Consider the following 18027-nt stretch of genomic DNA (forward strand, 5'->3'; position numbering starts at 1 on the left):
CCACCTTGCAAGGTCTCAAATCTTACATATCTAAAACCACATTTATCTTTTTTCCCTTATTTTTTAAAAAGATTTTATTTACTTATTCATGAGAGACACAGAGAGCGAGGCAGAGACTCAGGCAGAGGGAGAAACAGGCTCCACACAGGGAGCCCAGTGTGGGACTCGATCCCTGGACACACAGGCGTCCCTCTTTTTTTCCTTTAAAACTGGCTCCTAGGGGCACCTGGGTGGCTCAGTTGATTAAATATCTGCCTTCTGCTCCTGTCATGATCTCTGGATCCTGGGATCGGGCCCCATATTGGGCTTCCTGCTCAGCAGGTAGCCTGTTTATTCTCTCTCTTTCCCTCCCCATCACTCATTTTCTCTGTCTCATAAATAAATAAATAAATAAATAAATAAATAAATAAATAAATAAATAAATAAAATCTATAAAATAAAATAAAATAAAATAAAATAAAATAAAATAAAACCAGCCCCTGTTCCTGTAACCCATTTCTGTTAATAGCTTTGCCTTCATCCAAGTTTAGAAACGTTTCTAAGGCTTGTATATGTTTATGACTCTTTCCACATTGTCAGTTGTCAGCCCTTCTTGTTTGTATTTCTAAAATAGCTCTTGATTCATCCTCTTCTTTAAGTAGATCGGGAATGTGGCCTAAGATTCTGCATTTCTGGTCTGCTTCCTGAGTCAAGCTGATATTGGTCTGTTCACCACACCTTGAGTAGGAAAGGCCTACTATAGGCTAACAATGGCCATTTGAACATAGTCTTTCGCTTCCCAGGCCATGGCCGTATCTAAGGAATACTTAATTCTCTTTCAAAATGGAAATCTAATATTGCCTAGTCTTGCTTTAAAAGAAAAAAAGATCTTTTCTATGTCATAGATTTAGAAAGTTATAGAGACAGAAGATAAAAAATTCAAATCAGCCATAATGGTCCATTCATAATTAATCATCAACACTTAGAGACATCCTTATAGTCCTTTATTTCTTTGCATACAAAAAAAGTTCAGATTTTATTTATATTTTTAAAACCACAGAAGGATCTTTGATTCTTTCTTTAGTTGCCCAATGTATGCGTTCACTGAGTGTGTTGAATCCCTTGTCTTTTAAAGTAGGATCTGTCTTCCCTATATGATACAAGTGCTCACTGCTCCTTTTCTTGACCTCTCTTCCATCTGGGAACTCGGGACTTGGTGCAGCCAAGCAGATGCATCCTCTCTAGACTTTGATTCAAGAGCTGGTGACTCAAACAGCAGGGATGACGCAGAATCTGTCCTGGCCAGGGCACAGCAGCAATGGCAGCTGCATCCGGTTTCCAGTGGCAGGAGGGACAGCTGTTCTGTGGCAGGGAGCAGTGTCCAGCATCCAAGGACTGGGCACTGCAGATCACGAGGTCAGTGCTTGGCAGCTGCCGTAATGACTTCACAGGACCAGATTTTCAGAGTGCTTTGTTCGGGTGGGGTTCTTGCCCAGTGGTTTGTCTTTCCACCTTTACTTCTTAAATTAGCTTAAAAGTGGACTTAATTTACTGGCAAGAAGTACTAAAGATATTAACAATAACTAACTCTTTGGATTGATTATATGCCCGGCAAATTTTAAAGGATATTTATGCATAAGTTATGCTTTGTGTGTGTTCATTCATTTAATTTTTACAACTTCTCATGCATGTATTGGTGTTACCCCCATTTTGCAGGCGCTGAAACTGAGTTACAGAGAAATTAGGTTACTTGCTCAGGGCCTGCGGAACTATAAATGGTGGCCCTGAAACTCAAACCTGGTCAGCTGACCTAGTTCTTCAGAGCCCTGCCTGACACATGTACTGTTTGATAACCTGCTTTTTTCTATACTAAAACTTCATGGGCACTTCCACGTTATTAAATATTCATCTAAATATTTAAAGTAGCTGCATAGTGTTCATTTGTAAGGGCGATTCCTGATTGGTTTAACCAACTTGTAATTGTTGGACGTTAAGAATATCTTGGTGGTTAAAGTTTTTTGTTTTGTTTTGTTTTTTAAATATCCATGACTCTCCTTGGGATAAAGTCCTAGAAGCAGAATGTTTAGTCAAAGGGTATTCCAATTGCCTTCCAGAAAGTTTCTACACACAGCAGTGTATGGGCGCATCCTATTTCCCCGAGTCCTTAATAGCAACGGATATTATCATTAAAATTTTTTCTTTATGGTATTGAAAATGATATATAGCTTTCACTGAAGCCTGAAATTCTTTAAACCTTAAAAATAAATCTATTGGTTATTTGTCAAAAGTTCTTTTTGAATTGACTACTCCATCACCTGTGGGATAAAGTTCAAACCTTAGAAGGCAATTCAAGGCTCTTCCTACTCTGACCCCAACTTCTTCTCTAATTCTCCTACAAGTCCTAAAAAACATTCGCCCTCCACATCCAGGGGGATTATTTTGTTTTGTATGAGTTGGAACTATGTGAATGTGCTATTTTTATAGGCCACAAATGGTTGACTATTGACGTTTTCTTATGGTTAAGTCTTATAAATCTCCAAAATATTTGCTTTCCCACTAGAATGTTTTCCCAAATGTCTTCGTGTCTCGCTGCTTGGTGAAATCTTTCCCATTCCTTATGAAACCATGTTCACTGGTCCTGTTCCCTACCCCCTTATTCCTTTACCATCCTTCTCCTCTTCCCCTTCCTACCCCAGTTCAGGTAACTGTAAATCACTCCTTTTCACCATTTCCACTCTACTTCTTTTCTATCTAGCTGTGGAATGGATTACAGCTGGATAATGTGCATTTGCCTGGCAGAGGCCAAGCCTTCTGTTGCTTTTCGCCAGCAGAGACTCCCTTATTTATTTTGGCAGTTAACAAGGTTTCCGGCTCACAGCAGTTGCACAACAAATGTACGTTGCAGTGAAGAACCAGTAACTTTAGGGCCCAGGAAGTGCCTTATTAACCAAATAATAATTGCAATTTCCTTCCATGTTAAATAAGGAAGAGCATGTGTAATATCTTCTAATTTGGTTGGTTGGTATTTTGCTTGGCAGTGGCCCTATTTATTTGGAATCCTCCATCCTTCTCTTTCATTTTTTTCCCTAAATTTTCAGATGTGGTAATTATATTGCAATTCAAAGAAATTAATTTACTCCGTGGCACAATTTTCAAGGGCGAAAGAACACAATTCTCTAACTGGCTAAATAGTAATCAGTGTACTTTCCAAGGAATAAATGCATTTTTCTCCCATTTAATTAGATTCACCTTTTTTCTTAGGTAGACTTTTAGGGAACATTTAGTGACTTCCAGGAAACACTAATTGCTGTGGATAGAATTATAGTATTTCAGCAAGCTACAGAAAACATTAAGAGTAAAATTTTGCTTTAATCGAAGTAGAGTTGACATACAATATTATATTAGTTTCAGGTGAACAAAAAGTAAAAATACTTTTAAAACCATTAAAAACACTTAAACTGAATCTCATTAAGATAAAGCCTTCTATTTATAAAAAAGATACATTCCATGATCAATTTAAATTGTACTTACAGGAAGAAAGTCACGGAATCATAGAACTTTAAAGGTAGAGGGGATCCCCAAGGTTTTTAGTATGTTCTCTGGTGGAAAAATATCAAATAGGAATAGAAAGAATATAATAGTCTGAATTTAGCATTGGCTCCATATTCCCCTCTCCAGTGACTTTTCAAGTGAAGCTTCAACCCTTGGTCATCTTCTCTTACCCACATATCATGCCCTAGCCTTGCCTCAAACAAATTCAGGTAGAAGCAGTCTCAATCCAGGCCTCTTTTGTGTGTATAGTCAGACGAGACTGGGTGCCCCGGATCCCCCTATACCTTTTTCTCCCTGCTTTCTCAGAATTTTGCCTTTTTTTTTTTTAAAGTAGCCTCCATCCCCAGTGTGGAGCCCAACATGGAGCCCAACATGGGGTTTGAACTCACAACCCTGAGATCAAGACCTGCGTGCTGATTAAGAGTCAGACACTTAACAGACTGAGCCACCCAGGCACCACAGATTTTTGTCTTTTGTAGGTGGGCTTCGCAACCCAAGGAATTGGTTCAGTTGCCAGATCCAAAGATCCAGAAGATCTGTTTGAGATTTTTAAATAGAGGGTGGGATGTTATGATGACAAAGGCAGATAATAACAACTAACTGGCAAGAATGTGGAGAAAAAAAAAAAAGAATGTGGAGAAATTATAACCCTCATGCACTGCTGATGGAAATGGGAAATGGTGCAGCCACTTTGGAAATAGTGGCTGATCGGTCTTAAAATAGTTAAATACAGAGTAACCATATGATTCAGCAAGTCTACCTGTAGCTGTACCCAAGAGAAATGAAAACATTTGTCTACACAAGAACTTGTAGATGAATATTTATGCAGCATTATTCATAACAACCGAAGAATAAAAACTACCTAAATGTCCATTAGCCAATGAATGGATAAATAAAATGTGGTAAATTCATCAATTGTAATATTATTCAACAACTAAAAGGAATGAAGTACTGATACATGATACAACATGAATGAATATTGAAAACATGCTAAGTGAAAGAAACCAGTCATAAAGGAGCACATTTTTGTGACTCTATTTATATGAGATTTCCAAATAGGCAAACATATTGACAGTAGGTTAGTGGTTGCCTAGAGCAATGGCACAGGGTGGGGATGTGGGGGTTCTCTTTGGGTCATGAAAGTGTTCTAAAATTGATTGTGGTAATGGCTGTACAAGTCTGTGAACATACTAAATGCCATTGAATTATATACTTTAAATGGGTAAATTATACAGTATGTGAATGTTATGTCAATAAAGCTATAAAAAAAGAAAAAAGGGATGTGTGTGTGTGTGCTTCATTTAATTTTATCTTTTTGTACTTCTCTGGCCAGCTAGACATTCCCATGCCTAATTTCAGACTCTCTTTGCCCTTTGATTCTGCTTGAAGTCCAGCCAATAGCTAATGTAGCAGGGTGGAAATTTAACTCACACTACAACTCAGACACAAAGAGAAAATGTAAATTCTTTATTTAGGCTGTAACCAGTCTGGTTTTTCTCCTGCAGCCCCAACTGATGAATAGTAGTGAAGACAAACGGCATGTTTAGTCCCCAGTCTCTGGGAGGCCACTATGATGGAAGGAATGGGTGGGACTGAATTACCTGCAACAACCACACACTTCTTGTTGCAACTAGAACTACTCAAGTGACCAATGGACAGGAAAGTATGATGCGCTAAATATATGATTCTGAATTCTTGATTTTTAACTCTGTGCCTTGCTTTGGCCTTTGTTTTCTATGAGATTCAAGACTTGCTTTGAACTCCTGAACGTATGTGTGCTGCATAACTCATGATGGCTCTCCTGACATCTGACTACCAGTTCTGTCTTACGCATTGGTTTCCAGGTAATGAATATGTCTCTGGGTTTGCTGTTTTCCTGTAACCGGCCGCAAATGTTCATTGTTTCAGTCTCCTGGTCATGGCTTCTAATCTCATCTCTATGATCAGTAGCTGGCTCAGGTGATAAAATGATTGTTTTGTGGTTTCCTGAAGCATTAGAGCTTAATAGACTAATATGTATATACTTGTTCCCTTCTAAGGAAGGTACATTTGAAGGCACTCTAAAATATTTTAAATAAAATTTAACATGTGCTTATAATTTTGTATTGATGATGCTCTGAGTACTTACTTTACTTTTTAAAGCTGTGTTTTCTGGTTTTTTGTTTGTTTGTTATTTTTGGAAAGAGGACTGCCTGACTACTGGTGCTTTGAATGAAGGGAGGTACAAAATAGTATTATATTAGTTGGCGGGGAGGAAGATGAACTGTGATGTATATTGGCACTTCAAATCGTTTAATCTTGGCCAAACCAGGTCAGTAACATGACAATTCAGAAAAGAATTCAAAGAGTACTTACTGGCTGCTTTGAGCAATTGATTCTGAAGAGTTGTGACTTCCTTAGACACCAAAAATATTTCAAAATTGATGTACAATCAGGACTGAATAGGAACTTAGCAGTGATAAGTGTCCTACAGTCTGAGTGCCAATCCTGGGAGGTCTTTTTTTGTTTATTGTGGTTTTTAAAAAAATCAATAATAAATTATTTGGGGGGCAAAACCCCCAAATTTAAGAACATTAAACATTATGTGAATGCCTTCTGAGTTTACAAAGAGACAAACTTAGTTAAACTATTTGATTACTAAATGAATGGGGATTTGAGTATATATTTTATAGGATTTTTTATTCAATTGAAGGTATCTATGTGTACATATATAAATTAAAGCTAAGGGGGAATATATGTGAATAAATATAAATAAATATGTACATATAAGTAAATCATAAATATATGTATATATTCTTAGGTATGCTGTGCTAAGATTCCGCTGGATATAATTTTCACATTATCCTCTAAATGAAAATATTTGTTAATTCATAAATTATACCTATAAATTCACTAAGAAGTGAAAAGTTGATAATGACCATTTCAAACAAGTATATTCTTTTGGGTAGTTATTTACCTACTCAGATACTCAAAAGTTCTTATGAGATATTAAAAATGCCTGAGACATTTGTAAGGACCTTAAAGCGGCTATAGAAGAAATACCAAAAAAGCATGAAGAGAAATTACATAGACTACTAGGCCTGAATAAATGTAAGGATGGTAGACAAAGAACTGTCAAGAAGGAGAAGGAAACGGGCGCCCGGGGAGCTCAGTCCATTGAGCATCTGCCTTCAGCTCGGGTCATGGGCCCAGAGTCCTGGGGCTGAGCCTGCATCAGGCTCCCTGCTTCTCCCTCTCATTCTGCCACTCCTCTTGCTTGTGTTTTCTCTCTCTCAAATGAATAAATAAAATCTTTTTTTTTTTTTTTAAAGGAGAGATGGAAGTGGAAATGAGAAGAGTGAAGTATCGAAGGACTAATCTATCTAACTGGCGCCCCTGGGTGGCTCAGTTGGTTAAACATCTGCCCTCAGCTCAGGTCATGATCCCAGAGTCCTGGGATCCAGCCCTTTTTTGGGCTCCCTCACTTGCTGGGCAGGGAACCAGCTTCTCCCTCTCCCTCTGCTGCTCCCCCTGCTTGTGCGCATGCACCCACTCCCTCTTTCTCTCTGTCAAATAAATAAATTTAAAAAAATGTTTTAAAAAGGACTAATTGGGGATCCCTGGGTGGCTCAGCGGTTTAGCACCTGCCTTTGGCCCAGGGTGTGATCCTGGAGTCCCAGGATCAAGTCCCACATCGGGCTCCCTGCATGGAGCCTGCTTCTCCCTCTGCCTGTGTCTCTGCCTCTCTCTCTCTCTGGGTCTCTCATGGATAAATAAATAAAATCTTTACAAAAAATAAAAATTAAAAAAGGACTAATTTAACAGAAGCCCTGGGTGGGACACTGATGATCACTGTGGAAGAATGGAATGTGTTGCACAATTTAAACACTGTGCTGCAATGTATGTGTGTGTTCTCACCCAGCTCCTAGCTCTCCTTCTAATTATATTGGTTGGGCTGCAGGATAGACTTGTCTCAAGCGGGCCCAACATAATGAGTTAAACAAGGAAAATCCAGAGTCAACAAGGTGGCTTCCAAGTGCCTGGGACTGAGGCTCCTAATTCGTGGCTTTGCCATTCCTGAAGATGTTACCTTTATCATTCACACTGCAGAAAATGTCTCACCAGCATCCCGTTCGGGCCCACATTCTAGCCAGTGAAAAAAGGAAAGGCGGAAGCAGATGGCCTTATGAAGCCTGACATGGTGTTAATCAGAAAGGGAAATAAAGGAGAAAGAAACCTGACCATGTGTCCAGTGTGATTTAAGAACAGCTTGATTTGGAAATTTAAACAGCCCTTTGGGCAACAGTATGCCTTTCTAGGAAAAAATGGTTAATCTCTGGGGTCCCCCCACCCATCCTGTTTCTCACCTTAGAGAGATGCCCTGTTATAATGGGAAGAGGATGTGGTTTATGTGTCCCTGATGTGGGGTGAATTGGAAAGGTTTGGCTGCTCACCAGGTTTCAGCAAGGGTCAGCCACAGAGATGATCTCTTTCTAGGGCACTACATGAAAATCAAGGACAAACTCCTACGTCATTGGTATTACTTTCATTTATTCAACACTGGTTCTCCAAGTGCGGCCCCTGGACCAGCAGCAACTGTATCACCTAGGAACTTGTGAAAAATGCAAATTCTCCAGCCCCACCACAGACCCACTGAATCAGAAACTCTGGGAGTGGAGCCCCACGACCGTCTTCTAACAAGTCTTCTGGGTGATCTGAGGCACGTTAAAGTTGGAGAATCATGGATTTAATGCAATTCACCGAAAGGAGGAGTAGGAATACATGTTTGACTGCTTCTCTTTTTCTCTTGGTCTCTTTCTCTCTCCTTTCCACAATTCTCTGGGACTAAGAAAGAGTAAGCTCTCCTTTACTTCCCCTAATGTGATATCCTACTTCTGTAAAGCACCCACTTTCATATCAACCTCACTTAACAAAACAGGCAACTAATAAACCAAACTAACAAAGCCGTGAGAATGGGCCTTCGGGCTTAGTTGGGGAGAGGGGAGGAAATAGGTATTTGGAAAATAGGCTGGATTGCTGCATGATCCTACTTTTTTTTTTTTTTTTAATTAATTTTTATTGGTGTTCAATTTACCAACATACAGAAAAACACCCCATGATCCTACTTTGAATGCCAGAAACTATTTTGCATTTGCATTCCTTCTTTAAAGTTTACACGTTTCCAGCCCCTTTTCCTTTTTTTTTTTTCCCAGCCCCCTTTCCTGATGGATACCATAAACTCACTATGCCGACGATCCTGTTCTCAGAGCAGGAAGGGAAGAGCACACCTTCCCAAGTATTATATTACCCAGTTACATCTATTTGTTTTTGCTAGAAGTCTACACTGAAATTCGATGAGATTGTTGTTGAAGAGGACTGACTGCCTACTCCTACGATGCTCCACAGAAAGAAATAGTACTGGGCAACAAAACCAGAGAGAAATAGTCAAGAATAGTGAATGTCTAATTCCAGCTCTGCTTCTATCCCAGCATCCTCAGGGAAGCGCATAGTTTCCCTTGATTATAAAATAGAGATAAATTCTAAATGCAACATTACATAAAAAGGCATTTATTTTTGCTTCCTCCTCTGCATGGAGACAGTAATTTGTCTTCATCTCAATGTGAGTTAGAATTTATAATGCCTGAATAAAAAAGATTTCAATTTTCATTCATTTAGCAATAGTGTGTTTCCTTGGGAGGGAGTTGCCGAGTAAACAAAAAATGTGTGGGATGTTAGGCTTTTATAATCATTTAAAAGAAATGACTCTAAACATGCTACATTAATATGTGTAAATTGGAAGTTGTCATTTTTGTGAATGGAGAATTTATGTGGAAAGAGACATGATTCTTTCCTTCACTTAATCTATCCTCCACATGTCTGACCTTCTGAATAATCATTTTAAAAATATAAATTGCATCATTCCCCTCTTGTGGGGCTTCCGAGTGCATTTAGAGTAACCTTCAGTTGCTGCTGAGGCTCTACAGGATCTGCCCCTGCATTCTTCCTCGGCGTCCTCTCAAGGCTTTTTGCTCTTGCTCATCTTGGCTTTCTCTCCATTTCTTAAAGGAACCAAATTCTTTCATAACCCAGAGCTTCGGGATGTGTCCTTTGCCAGGAATGTCCTTTCCCTGACCCTTCATACAGTTAGTTCCCATGTGTTCCTAATTGCTCAGTGAAAGGTCTCTTCCTCAGGAAAGCCTCCAGTGGCTTTAGAAGCCCACTGACCCTTCCCCTTCATATCTGCTACCAGCTTGGAGTTTTGTATTAATTTGGTGCTTCTTATTTTATTGTCTAAATTAGAGAATAAACCCTGTCACAGCAGAGACCATGTCCATTTTGTTTCCCTCCCCCTAACCAGTGCCTAGCATGGTGCCTGGCACATAGTAGGTGCTCAATAAACATTGCACGTTTGGATTACCAAAGGTCTTTTTTTTTTTTTAAGATTTTATTTGTTTATTCACTAAAGACAGAGAGAGAGGCAGAGACACAGGCCGAGGGAGAAGCAGGCTCCACACAGGGAGCCCACGTGGGACTCGATCCCGGGTCTCCAGGATCAGGCCCAGGGCTGCAGGCGGCGCTAAGCCACTGAGCCACCCGGGCTGCCTGATTACCAAAGGTCTTATCCGACCGCACAACAGCCACTGTGGTTTGAAATGTCCATGATCCATTATCCTGAAATGTTGACACCATTACAGCATATTGAATTTCATGGTTCACAAATGAAATTGACCCCCAGGATCTGCTGACTGGTTATTTGCCAGGTCAGATGTCTCTGTAGAAAAGCCGGCAGTGTTGATCCAGGGCTACACCCGCGGAGAGTAACGCTTAGAGATTTTCTACCAGCTTATCTCCATCCCGTTATTGGTGTCGTGAGACTTCAGTTTCCAAATTAGTGTTCCTAGTTTTCAGCCTCCACTCAATTTTTGAGGCCTTTGTTTTTTTGAAATCAAGATAGAAGTGGTGTGTTTAAAAAGATGGGTTTTTTAGTTTTTCTCTCAGATTCTCTCTCAGTATTGGAATATTTGCATGAGGAGAGAGAAGCATTGCTGCGAAATTGCTCTCAGCAGAAGAGGTAGCCTTAAGGAGCTGGAAAGAGGGGGGCCCGGGGGCTCGGCGGCTGAGGGTCCCGGGATCAAGTCCCGTGTTGGGCTCCCTGCGTGGAGCCTGCTTCTCCCTCTGCCTGGGTCTCTGCTTCTCTCTCTGTGTGTCTCATAGATAAATAAATACAATCTTTAAGGATTTTAAATGAAAAGGAAACCTGGGGAAAAGAGCATCCTCCCGAAGGAGTTTGGGAGGAGATCTGCAAGCACACCGTGTCTGGGCGTCCGCAGACTGGGGGTGCAGTGAGGTGGGGGGGCGGCGACCCTGAAGTCAGCTCCTGGTGCTCTGCTGGTCACCGTGGCAGCTGCCAGGCTCTGACCACCGTTGCAGGGCTGGCTCTCAGAGACCTGCTCGGTGGCACCGAAGTGTCACCCACCGGTGGGCATGTATGACTTACAGGACCCAATATTAGTCAGGCATCAGCTCTCTCCTTAAGGTCAGTTCAAATCAAATTCAGATTTGCTTTCAAGTCCCTCCCAGACCTATAAAAGCACATTAGGCTCAGAGACGCCTAAGTGGTGAAAAATTTCCCCACCAGAACAGGAGTTTCCACTACAACAGCCTTGACAGGTGTTCCTGCAGCCTGTGTTTGAATACGCACCTCCTCCACACTCAGCCTGCTTCCTATTTGGACAGGTCTCGTTGTTACATATTTAACTTCCTTACGCTGTAATGAAATATGCCTGCCTGGACTTTCACCTCATTTGTCTTTGTTCTGCCCTCTGGAGCTATGCAGAATTTGTCTAATCCTTCTTCAACATGACAGCTCTCCAGGTATTTGAACACAGCCGTCAGACCCTCTCCCCTAAATTCTCTTTGCCAGGTGAAATAGCCTCAGCTCTTCCGATTGTACCTCTTCTAAATAGCTACTAACGTGGAGAGCGTATGAGCAACTGCCCTATGCAGACCTAGCTTCTGTTGATTTGTGTATTCAATTACTTATTCCTTTTGCATTTATTCCCACTGGTAAGTAGAGTAAGTACGATCAATCCTAACAAGTAGAAGCACTTGGTTCAGTGAGTGCAGATACCGAGGGGTTTGGCCAAGACAGGGAAGTCAGCTAAGGCCCTCTTAGGAGGTCACTGTCCAACTGATCTGATGGGTGGGCAGTAGTTAACAAGGTGAAGAGGAGAGGAATTGCTTTCTCCATAGAAGGAGCAGTATGTACAAAGGCCCTGTAATGGGTAGGGCACGTGATGGAGGTTTGATCTTTAATTTCCATATATATGCAGAGATGGACTATAATACCTTCTCCCTTATTAGACAAATTATTTCAAAATTATTTCAAAAAAAAAAAAAGAAAGAAAGAAAGAAAGGGGGCGCCTGAGTGGCTCAGTTGGTTAAGCATCCAACTCTTGATTGGGCTCAGGTCATGAACTCAGGGTCATGAGATCAAGCCCCAGACTCTGTGCTGAGTGAAACCTGCATAAAATTCTCTCTCTACCTCCTACCACTACTACCCCCACTTGTGCGCATACACCCGTGCTTTCTCTCTCTCTAAAAAAAAAATTCAAGGACTATTGAAATGGATATGAATATGCTTTAAAGTGGTAACGTCCTATGGTATTATTCATAATAAAATAATCCACTAATCCAATCAGGTCTGTTCCATCACTAGACATCTGTCCTTTCGCTTCTATTCATACCTTCCTAGAAAGGCCTCCTCCTTTTCTGCTTATCCAATCCCTGCAATACTTAATGCCCGTCTTATTCCTCTGGAAACCTCTCTGGGCCCTCAGGCCCAGGTCTCTTTCCACCATGTAACGGCTAAGTGCAGGGTCCTGGGTTTGAGTCCAGGTTCCATTTCTGACCACCTTATGGCATTAGACAAATTATTTAATTTCTCTGACATTTATGTATTTTCTTTTAAAGATTTTATTTACTTGAGACAGAGAGAGAGAAGGAGAAAGAGAGCACAAGTGGGGGGAGGGCCAGAAGGGGAAGCAGTCTCCCCACTGAGTATGGAGCCCAGGACCCTGGGATCATGACCTGAGGTAAAGGCAGATGCTTAACCAACTGAGCCACCCAGGCACCACAATTTCTCTGACATTTAATTTCCTTATCTGTGCAAGAGGTAATAACAGTAACTACTTCATTCAAATGTTTATGATGATTAAGATATTTACGTATCTCTATGTCTATAAATCTCTACCTATATGTCTCTGTCTTTATATGTTTCTCCATCAGTTTGACAGAGCACTTCCTAATGGTTCTTACTTCCTTGTCCTGTATCTCCTACGTGGTTCAGTAGTTCTAATGGTGGCTCCAAGGATAGAGGCTTAGGGAAGAAGCCATATGCTCTGCTGCTGAATATTTGAAGCCTCTGGTCTCCTGGCAATCGCTAACCCACATCTGGGGGAAGTGCCCTTGGTAAGCCCACATGTACATGTGCACAGGACCTCTGAGCCACCCACTGGCCAAACCAGGAACCTTACAGCTCCTCAGGCTCAGTGTCACCATGCTTGACCCAACCACCCCAGCAAAACTGCATGAGGCACGTTATATGCTTTAAGTGGCAAGTAAAACCACATCTCAGAATGTCAGGTTGAAAGGCTTTTCTGAATTAATAATTCTTTTGCAGAATCCTATTTCATAAATACAGCTTGACAATGTTTAATAACCAGAAAAACAAACTGTTTAATTCTTAAATAAACAGGTTTTTAAAGTACTTACATTCAAATGAGGTTTACTAGGTGAAATTCTAGTATTATCTTCGAAAAGATTGCAACCTGTGTACCAAGACTGCAATCGAGGGTGTTGTAGTGACAAGATATTGAATTTCCTTCTTGAAAAAGACCTGGAAATGTGTTAAATTGATTAAGTCAATTGATTTAAGATTCTTTATGTTTACCTACTGCAGACAATAGTGGTTCAATATTGCAAGCAGTTTTCTTCTCTGTAAAATGAAAAGAATCTGCATAATAGAAACTAAATCAATGTTGTGCTTGCACTTTAAAATATAACCCCTTACCAACACCACTCTGCATTTATTTCATACTCAGATACTTCTCATGCTCTTCTGCTAGGCCAGGGACTATAGAAGACATTATAATGTGTGTCTAGTTCTGCAATCAATAAAGCTAATTTAAACTATCCTCTAACAGGTGAGGTAAAAGATTAGCATTTAGGTCTGGGATTAACAAGTAAAAATAGGTCATTCTGTGATATCTTCAGGGACACAGCACAGTTCAGGGTTTAAGGCTCAAAGAAAATCTGTTTTGAGAAGGACAAAGTCAAATACTTACTTCATTGCGGACAGACCTGTATCACGTTAATGATGAACCTTTAACTTCAGTTCTGGAAGCGTCATCTCTCTATTAGGATATAACACATCTTTCCCCCACCAACCTCAGTTCATTCAGCTGAATTTTTCTGCCCTTCCCTTGGTTTTCTAAGTGAAGCCTTCAGTCACATTTACCTTGATTACTGCTTTGACAGATACTAAAACCAAGATCAATGTGCCTATTTTTCTGCTGCAACTATTTTGCATGATAAGTATTCAGATAGTACGCAAAATCTCACTGAAGCACTCAATTCAAAACCTGAAAATGTGGGTACAAAAACATCACTACCATGATTCTGTAGAGTTCAAAATTGGCCATTTTGCTTTCTTATGAAATTGGTCAAAACGAAAATGTACATTTTGTTCTCTTCATTTGCTTTTCCCTATCCTCTTTAATTCAGTTTTATTTCCTTTGTTCTGTGTACTTTCCCTCACCCCCATGCTGATTTTCTTTCTGCAAATCCCTTCAGTGATGGATACTGACATCAGTGTCCACAGTTTTAACATTTTTATTAAATCTAACACCGTTCATAGAAAGCCAGGCACACTCTAGAGAATTAGGAGCTTACTAAATGTTCAATAACCTTGTTTTATGGCCAAATTCCTCTTTTCCTGTTGCTCTAACATTTATTTTATTCAATTGTTATTATCTTTTGATCAAACAGCATGATAAGAAATGTAATTGAAGTTCCATTTTTTCTTTCACCATCCAGCATTTTGTTTTGATAAATTTCAAACAGGCAGAAAGGTTGAAATAATTATATAGAGAATATCCATACACCCACACGTGCATATTCTATGAACATTTTATTACATTTGCTTTATCACCCAACTGTGCATTTATCCATTCTTCAATACATCTGTCAACCCATCATAATTTTTTGATGCAAAAAGTTAGAGTTATCAGTATACTTCATCTCTGAAGTTTCAGCATACATATGTAGCGGTAACTAGAGTTCTATATTGGTTTACAATTCCTTTTTTTTCTTTCAAGTGGTGTGTATATGTAATGACCTGTACAAATATTTAACTTACCATTTGCTGAGTTTGGACAAATATAGACATCTGTGTAACCTCAACCCCTATCAAGACAGAGAACCTTACTATCACTGTAGAACATTTCCTCATGCTTCTTTCCAGTAAATCCTCACCCCCGCCCCTTTGCCCTGACCCCAGGCAACCCATGCTCTTATTTTTACCACCACAGATTAGTTTTGCCTGTTTTAGAACTTCATATGGATGGAATTTTAAAGTAAATGCCGTTATGGGAAAACTTTTTTCATTCAGCATAATGTTGAGATCCATCCACGTTGTGTGTAGCAGTAATTAGTTCCTTTTTACTGCTGAGTGGCATTTTGTTATATGACTGTCCTACCTTTGGTCTGTCCATTCTCCTATTGATGAAATCTGAGTGTTTTTCACATTTGGACCATGATGAATAAAGAAGCAGCCATGAGCATTTTTGTATAAGTGTTCTTGTGAACATTGTTTTCCTTTCCCTTGAGTTACTATTTAGGAATGTAATTGCTGGGTCCTAGGGTAGGTGTATACTTAATATAAGCAGGGATGCCTGGGTGGTCCAATAGGTTAAGCATTGGACTGTTGGTTTCGGCTCAGGTCATGATCTCAGGGTTGTGAGAGTCAGCCCTGTGTCAGGCTCTATGCTCCCAGGGAGTCTGCTTGAGATTCTTTCTCTCCCTCTCCCTCTGCCCCTTCCCTTGCTCTCTCTCTCTCTCAAATAAATAATGAGAGCTACTTGCATAATTTACATATGAGTAATGATATATTTATGCTTATCTAAAAGAATGTGCATTTCATATATACTTATATTCTAATATTCTGATTTGAAATCAGTTTGTATGAGAATACAGCTATATATTTTTTCTACTAAGAGTTAATGAGCATAGGGCGTCTGGGTGGCTCAGCTGGTTAAGTGTCTGCCTTCAGCTCAGGTCATGATCCTGGGGTCCTGGGATGGAGCCCCACAGCAGACTCCCTGCTCAGTGAGGAGGCTGCTTCTCCCTCTCCCTCTGCCCCTCCCTCCACTTGTGCTTGCTCTCTCTCTCTCTCAAATAAATAAAATCTTTAAAAAATATTATAAGCAACAACAAAAAAATATTATAAGCAACTACAAGGCCGATTTCTAAAATTGTGCCATGTCACATTTCTATCAGCAATGTATGGGATGTGGTTGCTCCACATTCCTGCCAACATTTAGGGTTGTCAGTCTTTTGAATTTTAGCTATTTTGGTGGGTACATATGGTATATCACTGTGTATTGTGGTATTCCTTGGCATTTCCTAATGACTAATGATGTTCAGTACTTTTCATATCCATCTTGGCCATTTTTAGGCCCATTTTTTGTGAAATGTCTGTTTAAACCTTTGTCTACTTTATTTGGTGGTTTATGTTTTTGCTTTTGAGCTATAGTTCTGTATATATCCTGGATACCAGTCTTTTGTCAGATATATGTTTATGAACCCATTTCTTTTTTTATTTCATCCGTCTTGGTCTCTATTCTGTAGCGTAATTGATCCTGGGTTGAATATTGTCTCCATAGCCTGTCCAGACTCTTATAAGATTGTAAAATAAATTCCTGCTATATTTTTCTTTACTGCCATAGGAAGGCAATTGTGGAGTCCTGAAAACTGTTGAATGTCAGTAACTAATTTTTCTATTTTTTGAAATTTTTTCTGTAGTATCAGTGGTTTTTTTCAGGATGGAATTAGCACTTCGTTTACTTTTAAAAACAGTTTCAGGGGTTCGTGGTTGGCTCAGTCGGTTAGAGCACATGACTCTTAATTGCAGGGTCGTGAGTTTGAGCCCCATGTTGGGGGTAGAGATTATTTTTTAAAATAAAAATAAATAGTTTCACCTAGGGATCTATTTATAAAGTGATACAAAGTGAAACAAATCTAAGAATAATTGTAAATCTAAGAAAACCAGGCATCACTGGAACAGGTTAGAGAGCCAAGAAATAAATCCACTCATATATCATCAATTAATCTATGACAAAGGAGGCAAGAATATACAATGGGAAAAGGAATATTCAATAAATGGTGCTAGGAAAATCGGACAGCTACATGCAAAAGAGTGAAACTAGACCACTTCCTTACACTATACACAAAAATAAACTCAAAATGGATTAATGGCCTAAATGCCTAAATATGAGACCTGAAGCTATTAAACTTCTAAAAGAAAGAACAGACACATCATCCTTAGAAACATATCTATGGAATCTCTCCTCAGGCAAGAGAAACAAAAGCAAAAATAACCCATTGGGACTACACCAAAATAAAAGGTTTTTGCACAACAAAAGAAACCATGAACAAAACAAAAAGGCAACCTAGTGGATGAGAGGAGTTATTTGCAATAATATATCTGATTAGAGGTTAATATCTAAAATATATAAAAAACCTATACAACTCAACACCAACCCCCCCAAAAAAACCAAAAACCAAAAAACCAACCAGTCTAGTGAAAAAATGGGCAGAGGACCTGAATAGGCCTTTTATTAAAAAGACAAATGACCAACAGACACAGGAAAAGTTGCTTAGCATCACTAAATTACCAGGGAAACACAAATCAAAACAACAATGAGATACCACCTCACACTTGTCAGAATGGCTAGTATCAAAAAGACAAGAAATAACAGGTGCTGGTGGGTATGTAGAGAAAAAGAAATCCTCATGCACTGCTTGTAAGAATGTAAATTGATGGAACCACTATGGAAAAAGGTATGGAGTTTCCTCAAAAAATTAAAAATAGAAATACTGTATGATCCAGTACTTCTACTACTGGGTACTTCCTTAAAAAAAAAAACACTACATTGAAAAGATATATGCACCTCTATGTTTATTGCAGCTTATTTGCAATAGCCAAGATATGGAAGCAACCCAAGTGCCTATCGATAAATGAAAGGATAAAGAAGTGGTGCATATATTTACAATGGAATATTATTATGCCATAAAAAAGAATGAGATCTTGCCGTGTGCGACAACATGGATGGACCCAGAGAGTATTATGCTAAGTGAAATAAATCAGAGAGAGACAAATATCATGTGATTTCACTTATATGTGGAATCTAAAAAGCCAAAACAAGTGAACGAACAAAGAAACAGACAGACCCGTAA

The 18027-nt window shown here is 39.6% G+C and overlaps 1 long non-coding RNA gene across 2 annotated transcripts in view; it reads left to right on the forward strand.

Moving 5' to 3' along the window:
* LOC140599102 (uncharacterized) overlaps positions 1-8532 on the forward strand; it is a 77396-nt gene extending 68864 nt beyond the window's left edge. For both annotated transcript variants that reach the window (XR_012001835.1, XR_012001836.1), the window contains 2 exons: positions 5037-5375; positions 6843-8532. This is a non-coding gene — a long non-coding RNA (uncharacterized lncRNA). The remainder of the gene's footprint in view (positions 1-5036; positions 5376-6842) is intronic.
* Positions 8533-18027: the final 9495 nt, after the last annotated feature.

The sequence above is a fragment of the Vulpes vulpes genome, chromosome 5, assembly GCF_048418805.1.
Source record: "Vulpes vulpes isolate BD-2025 chromosome 5, VulVul3, whole genome shotgun sequence".
Taxonomy (NCBI): domain Eukaryota; kingdom Metazoa; phylum Chordata; class Mammalia; order Carnivora; family Canidae; genus Vulpes; species Vulpes vulpes.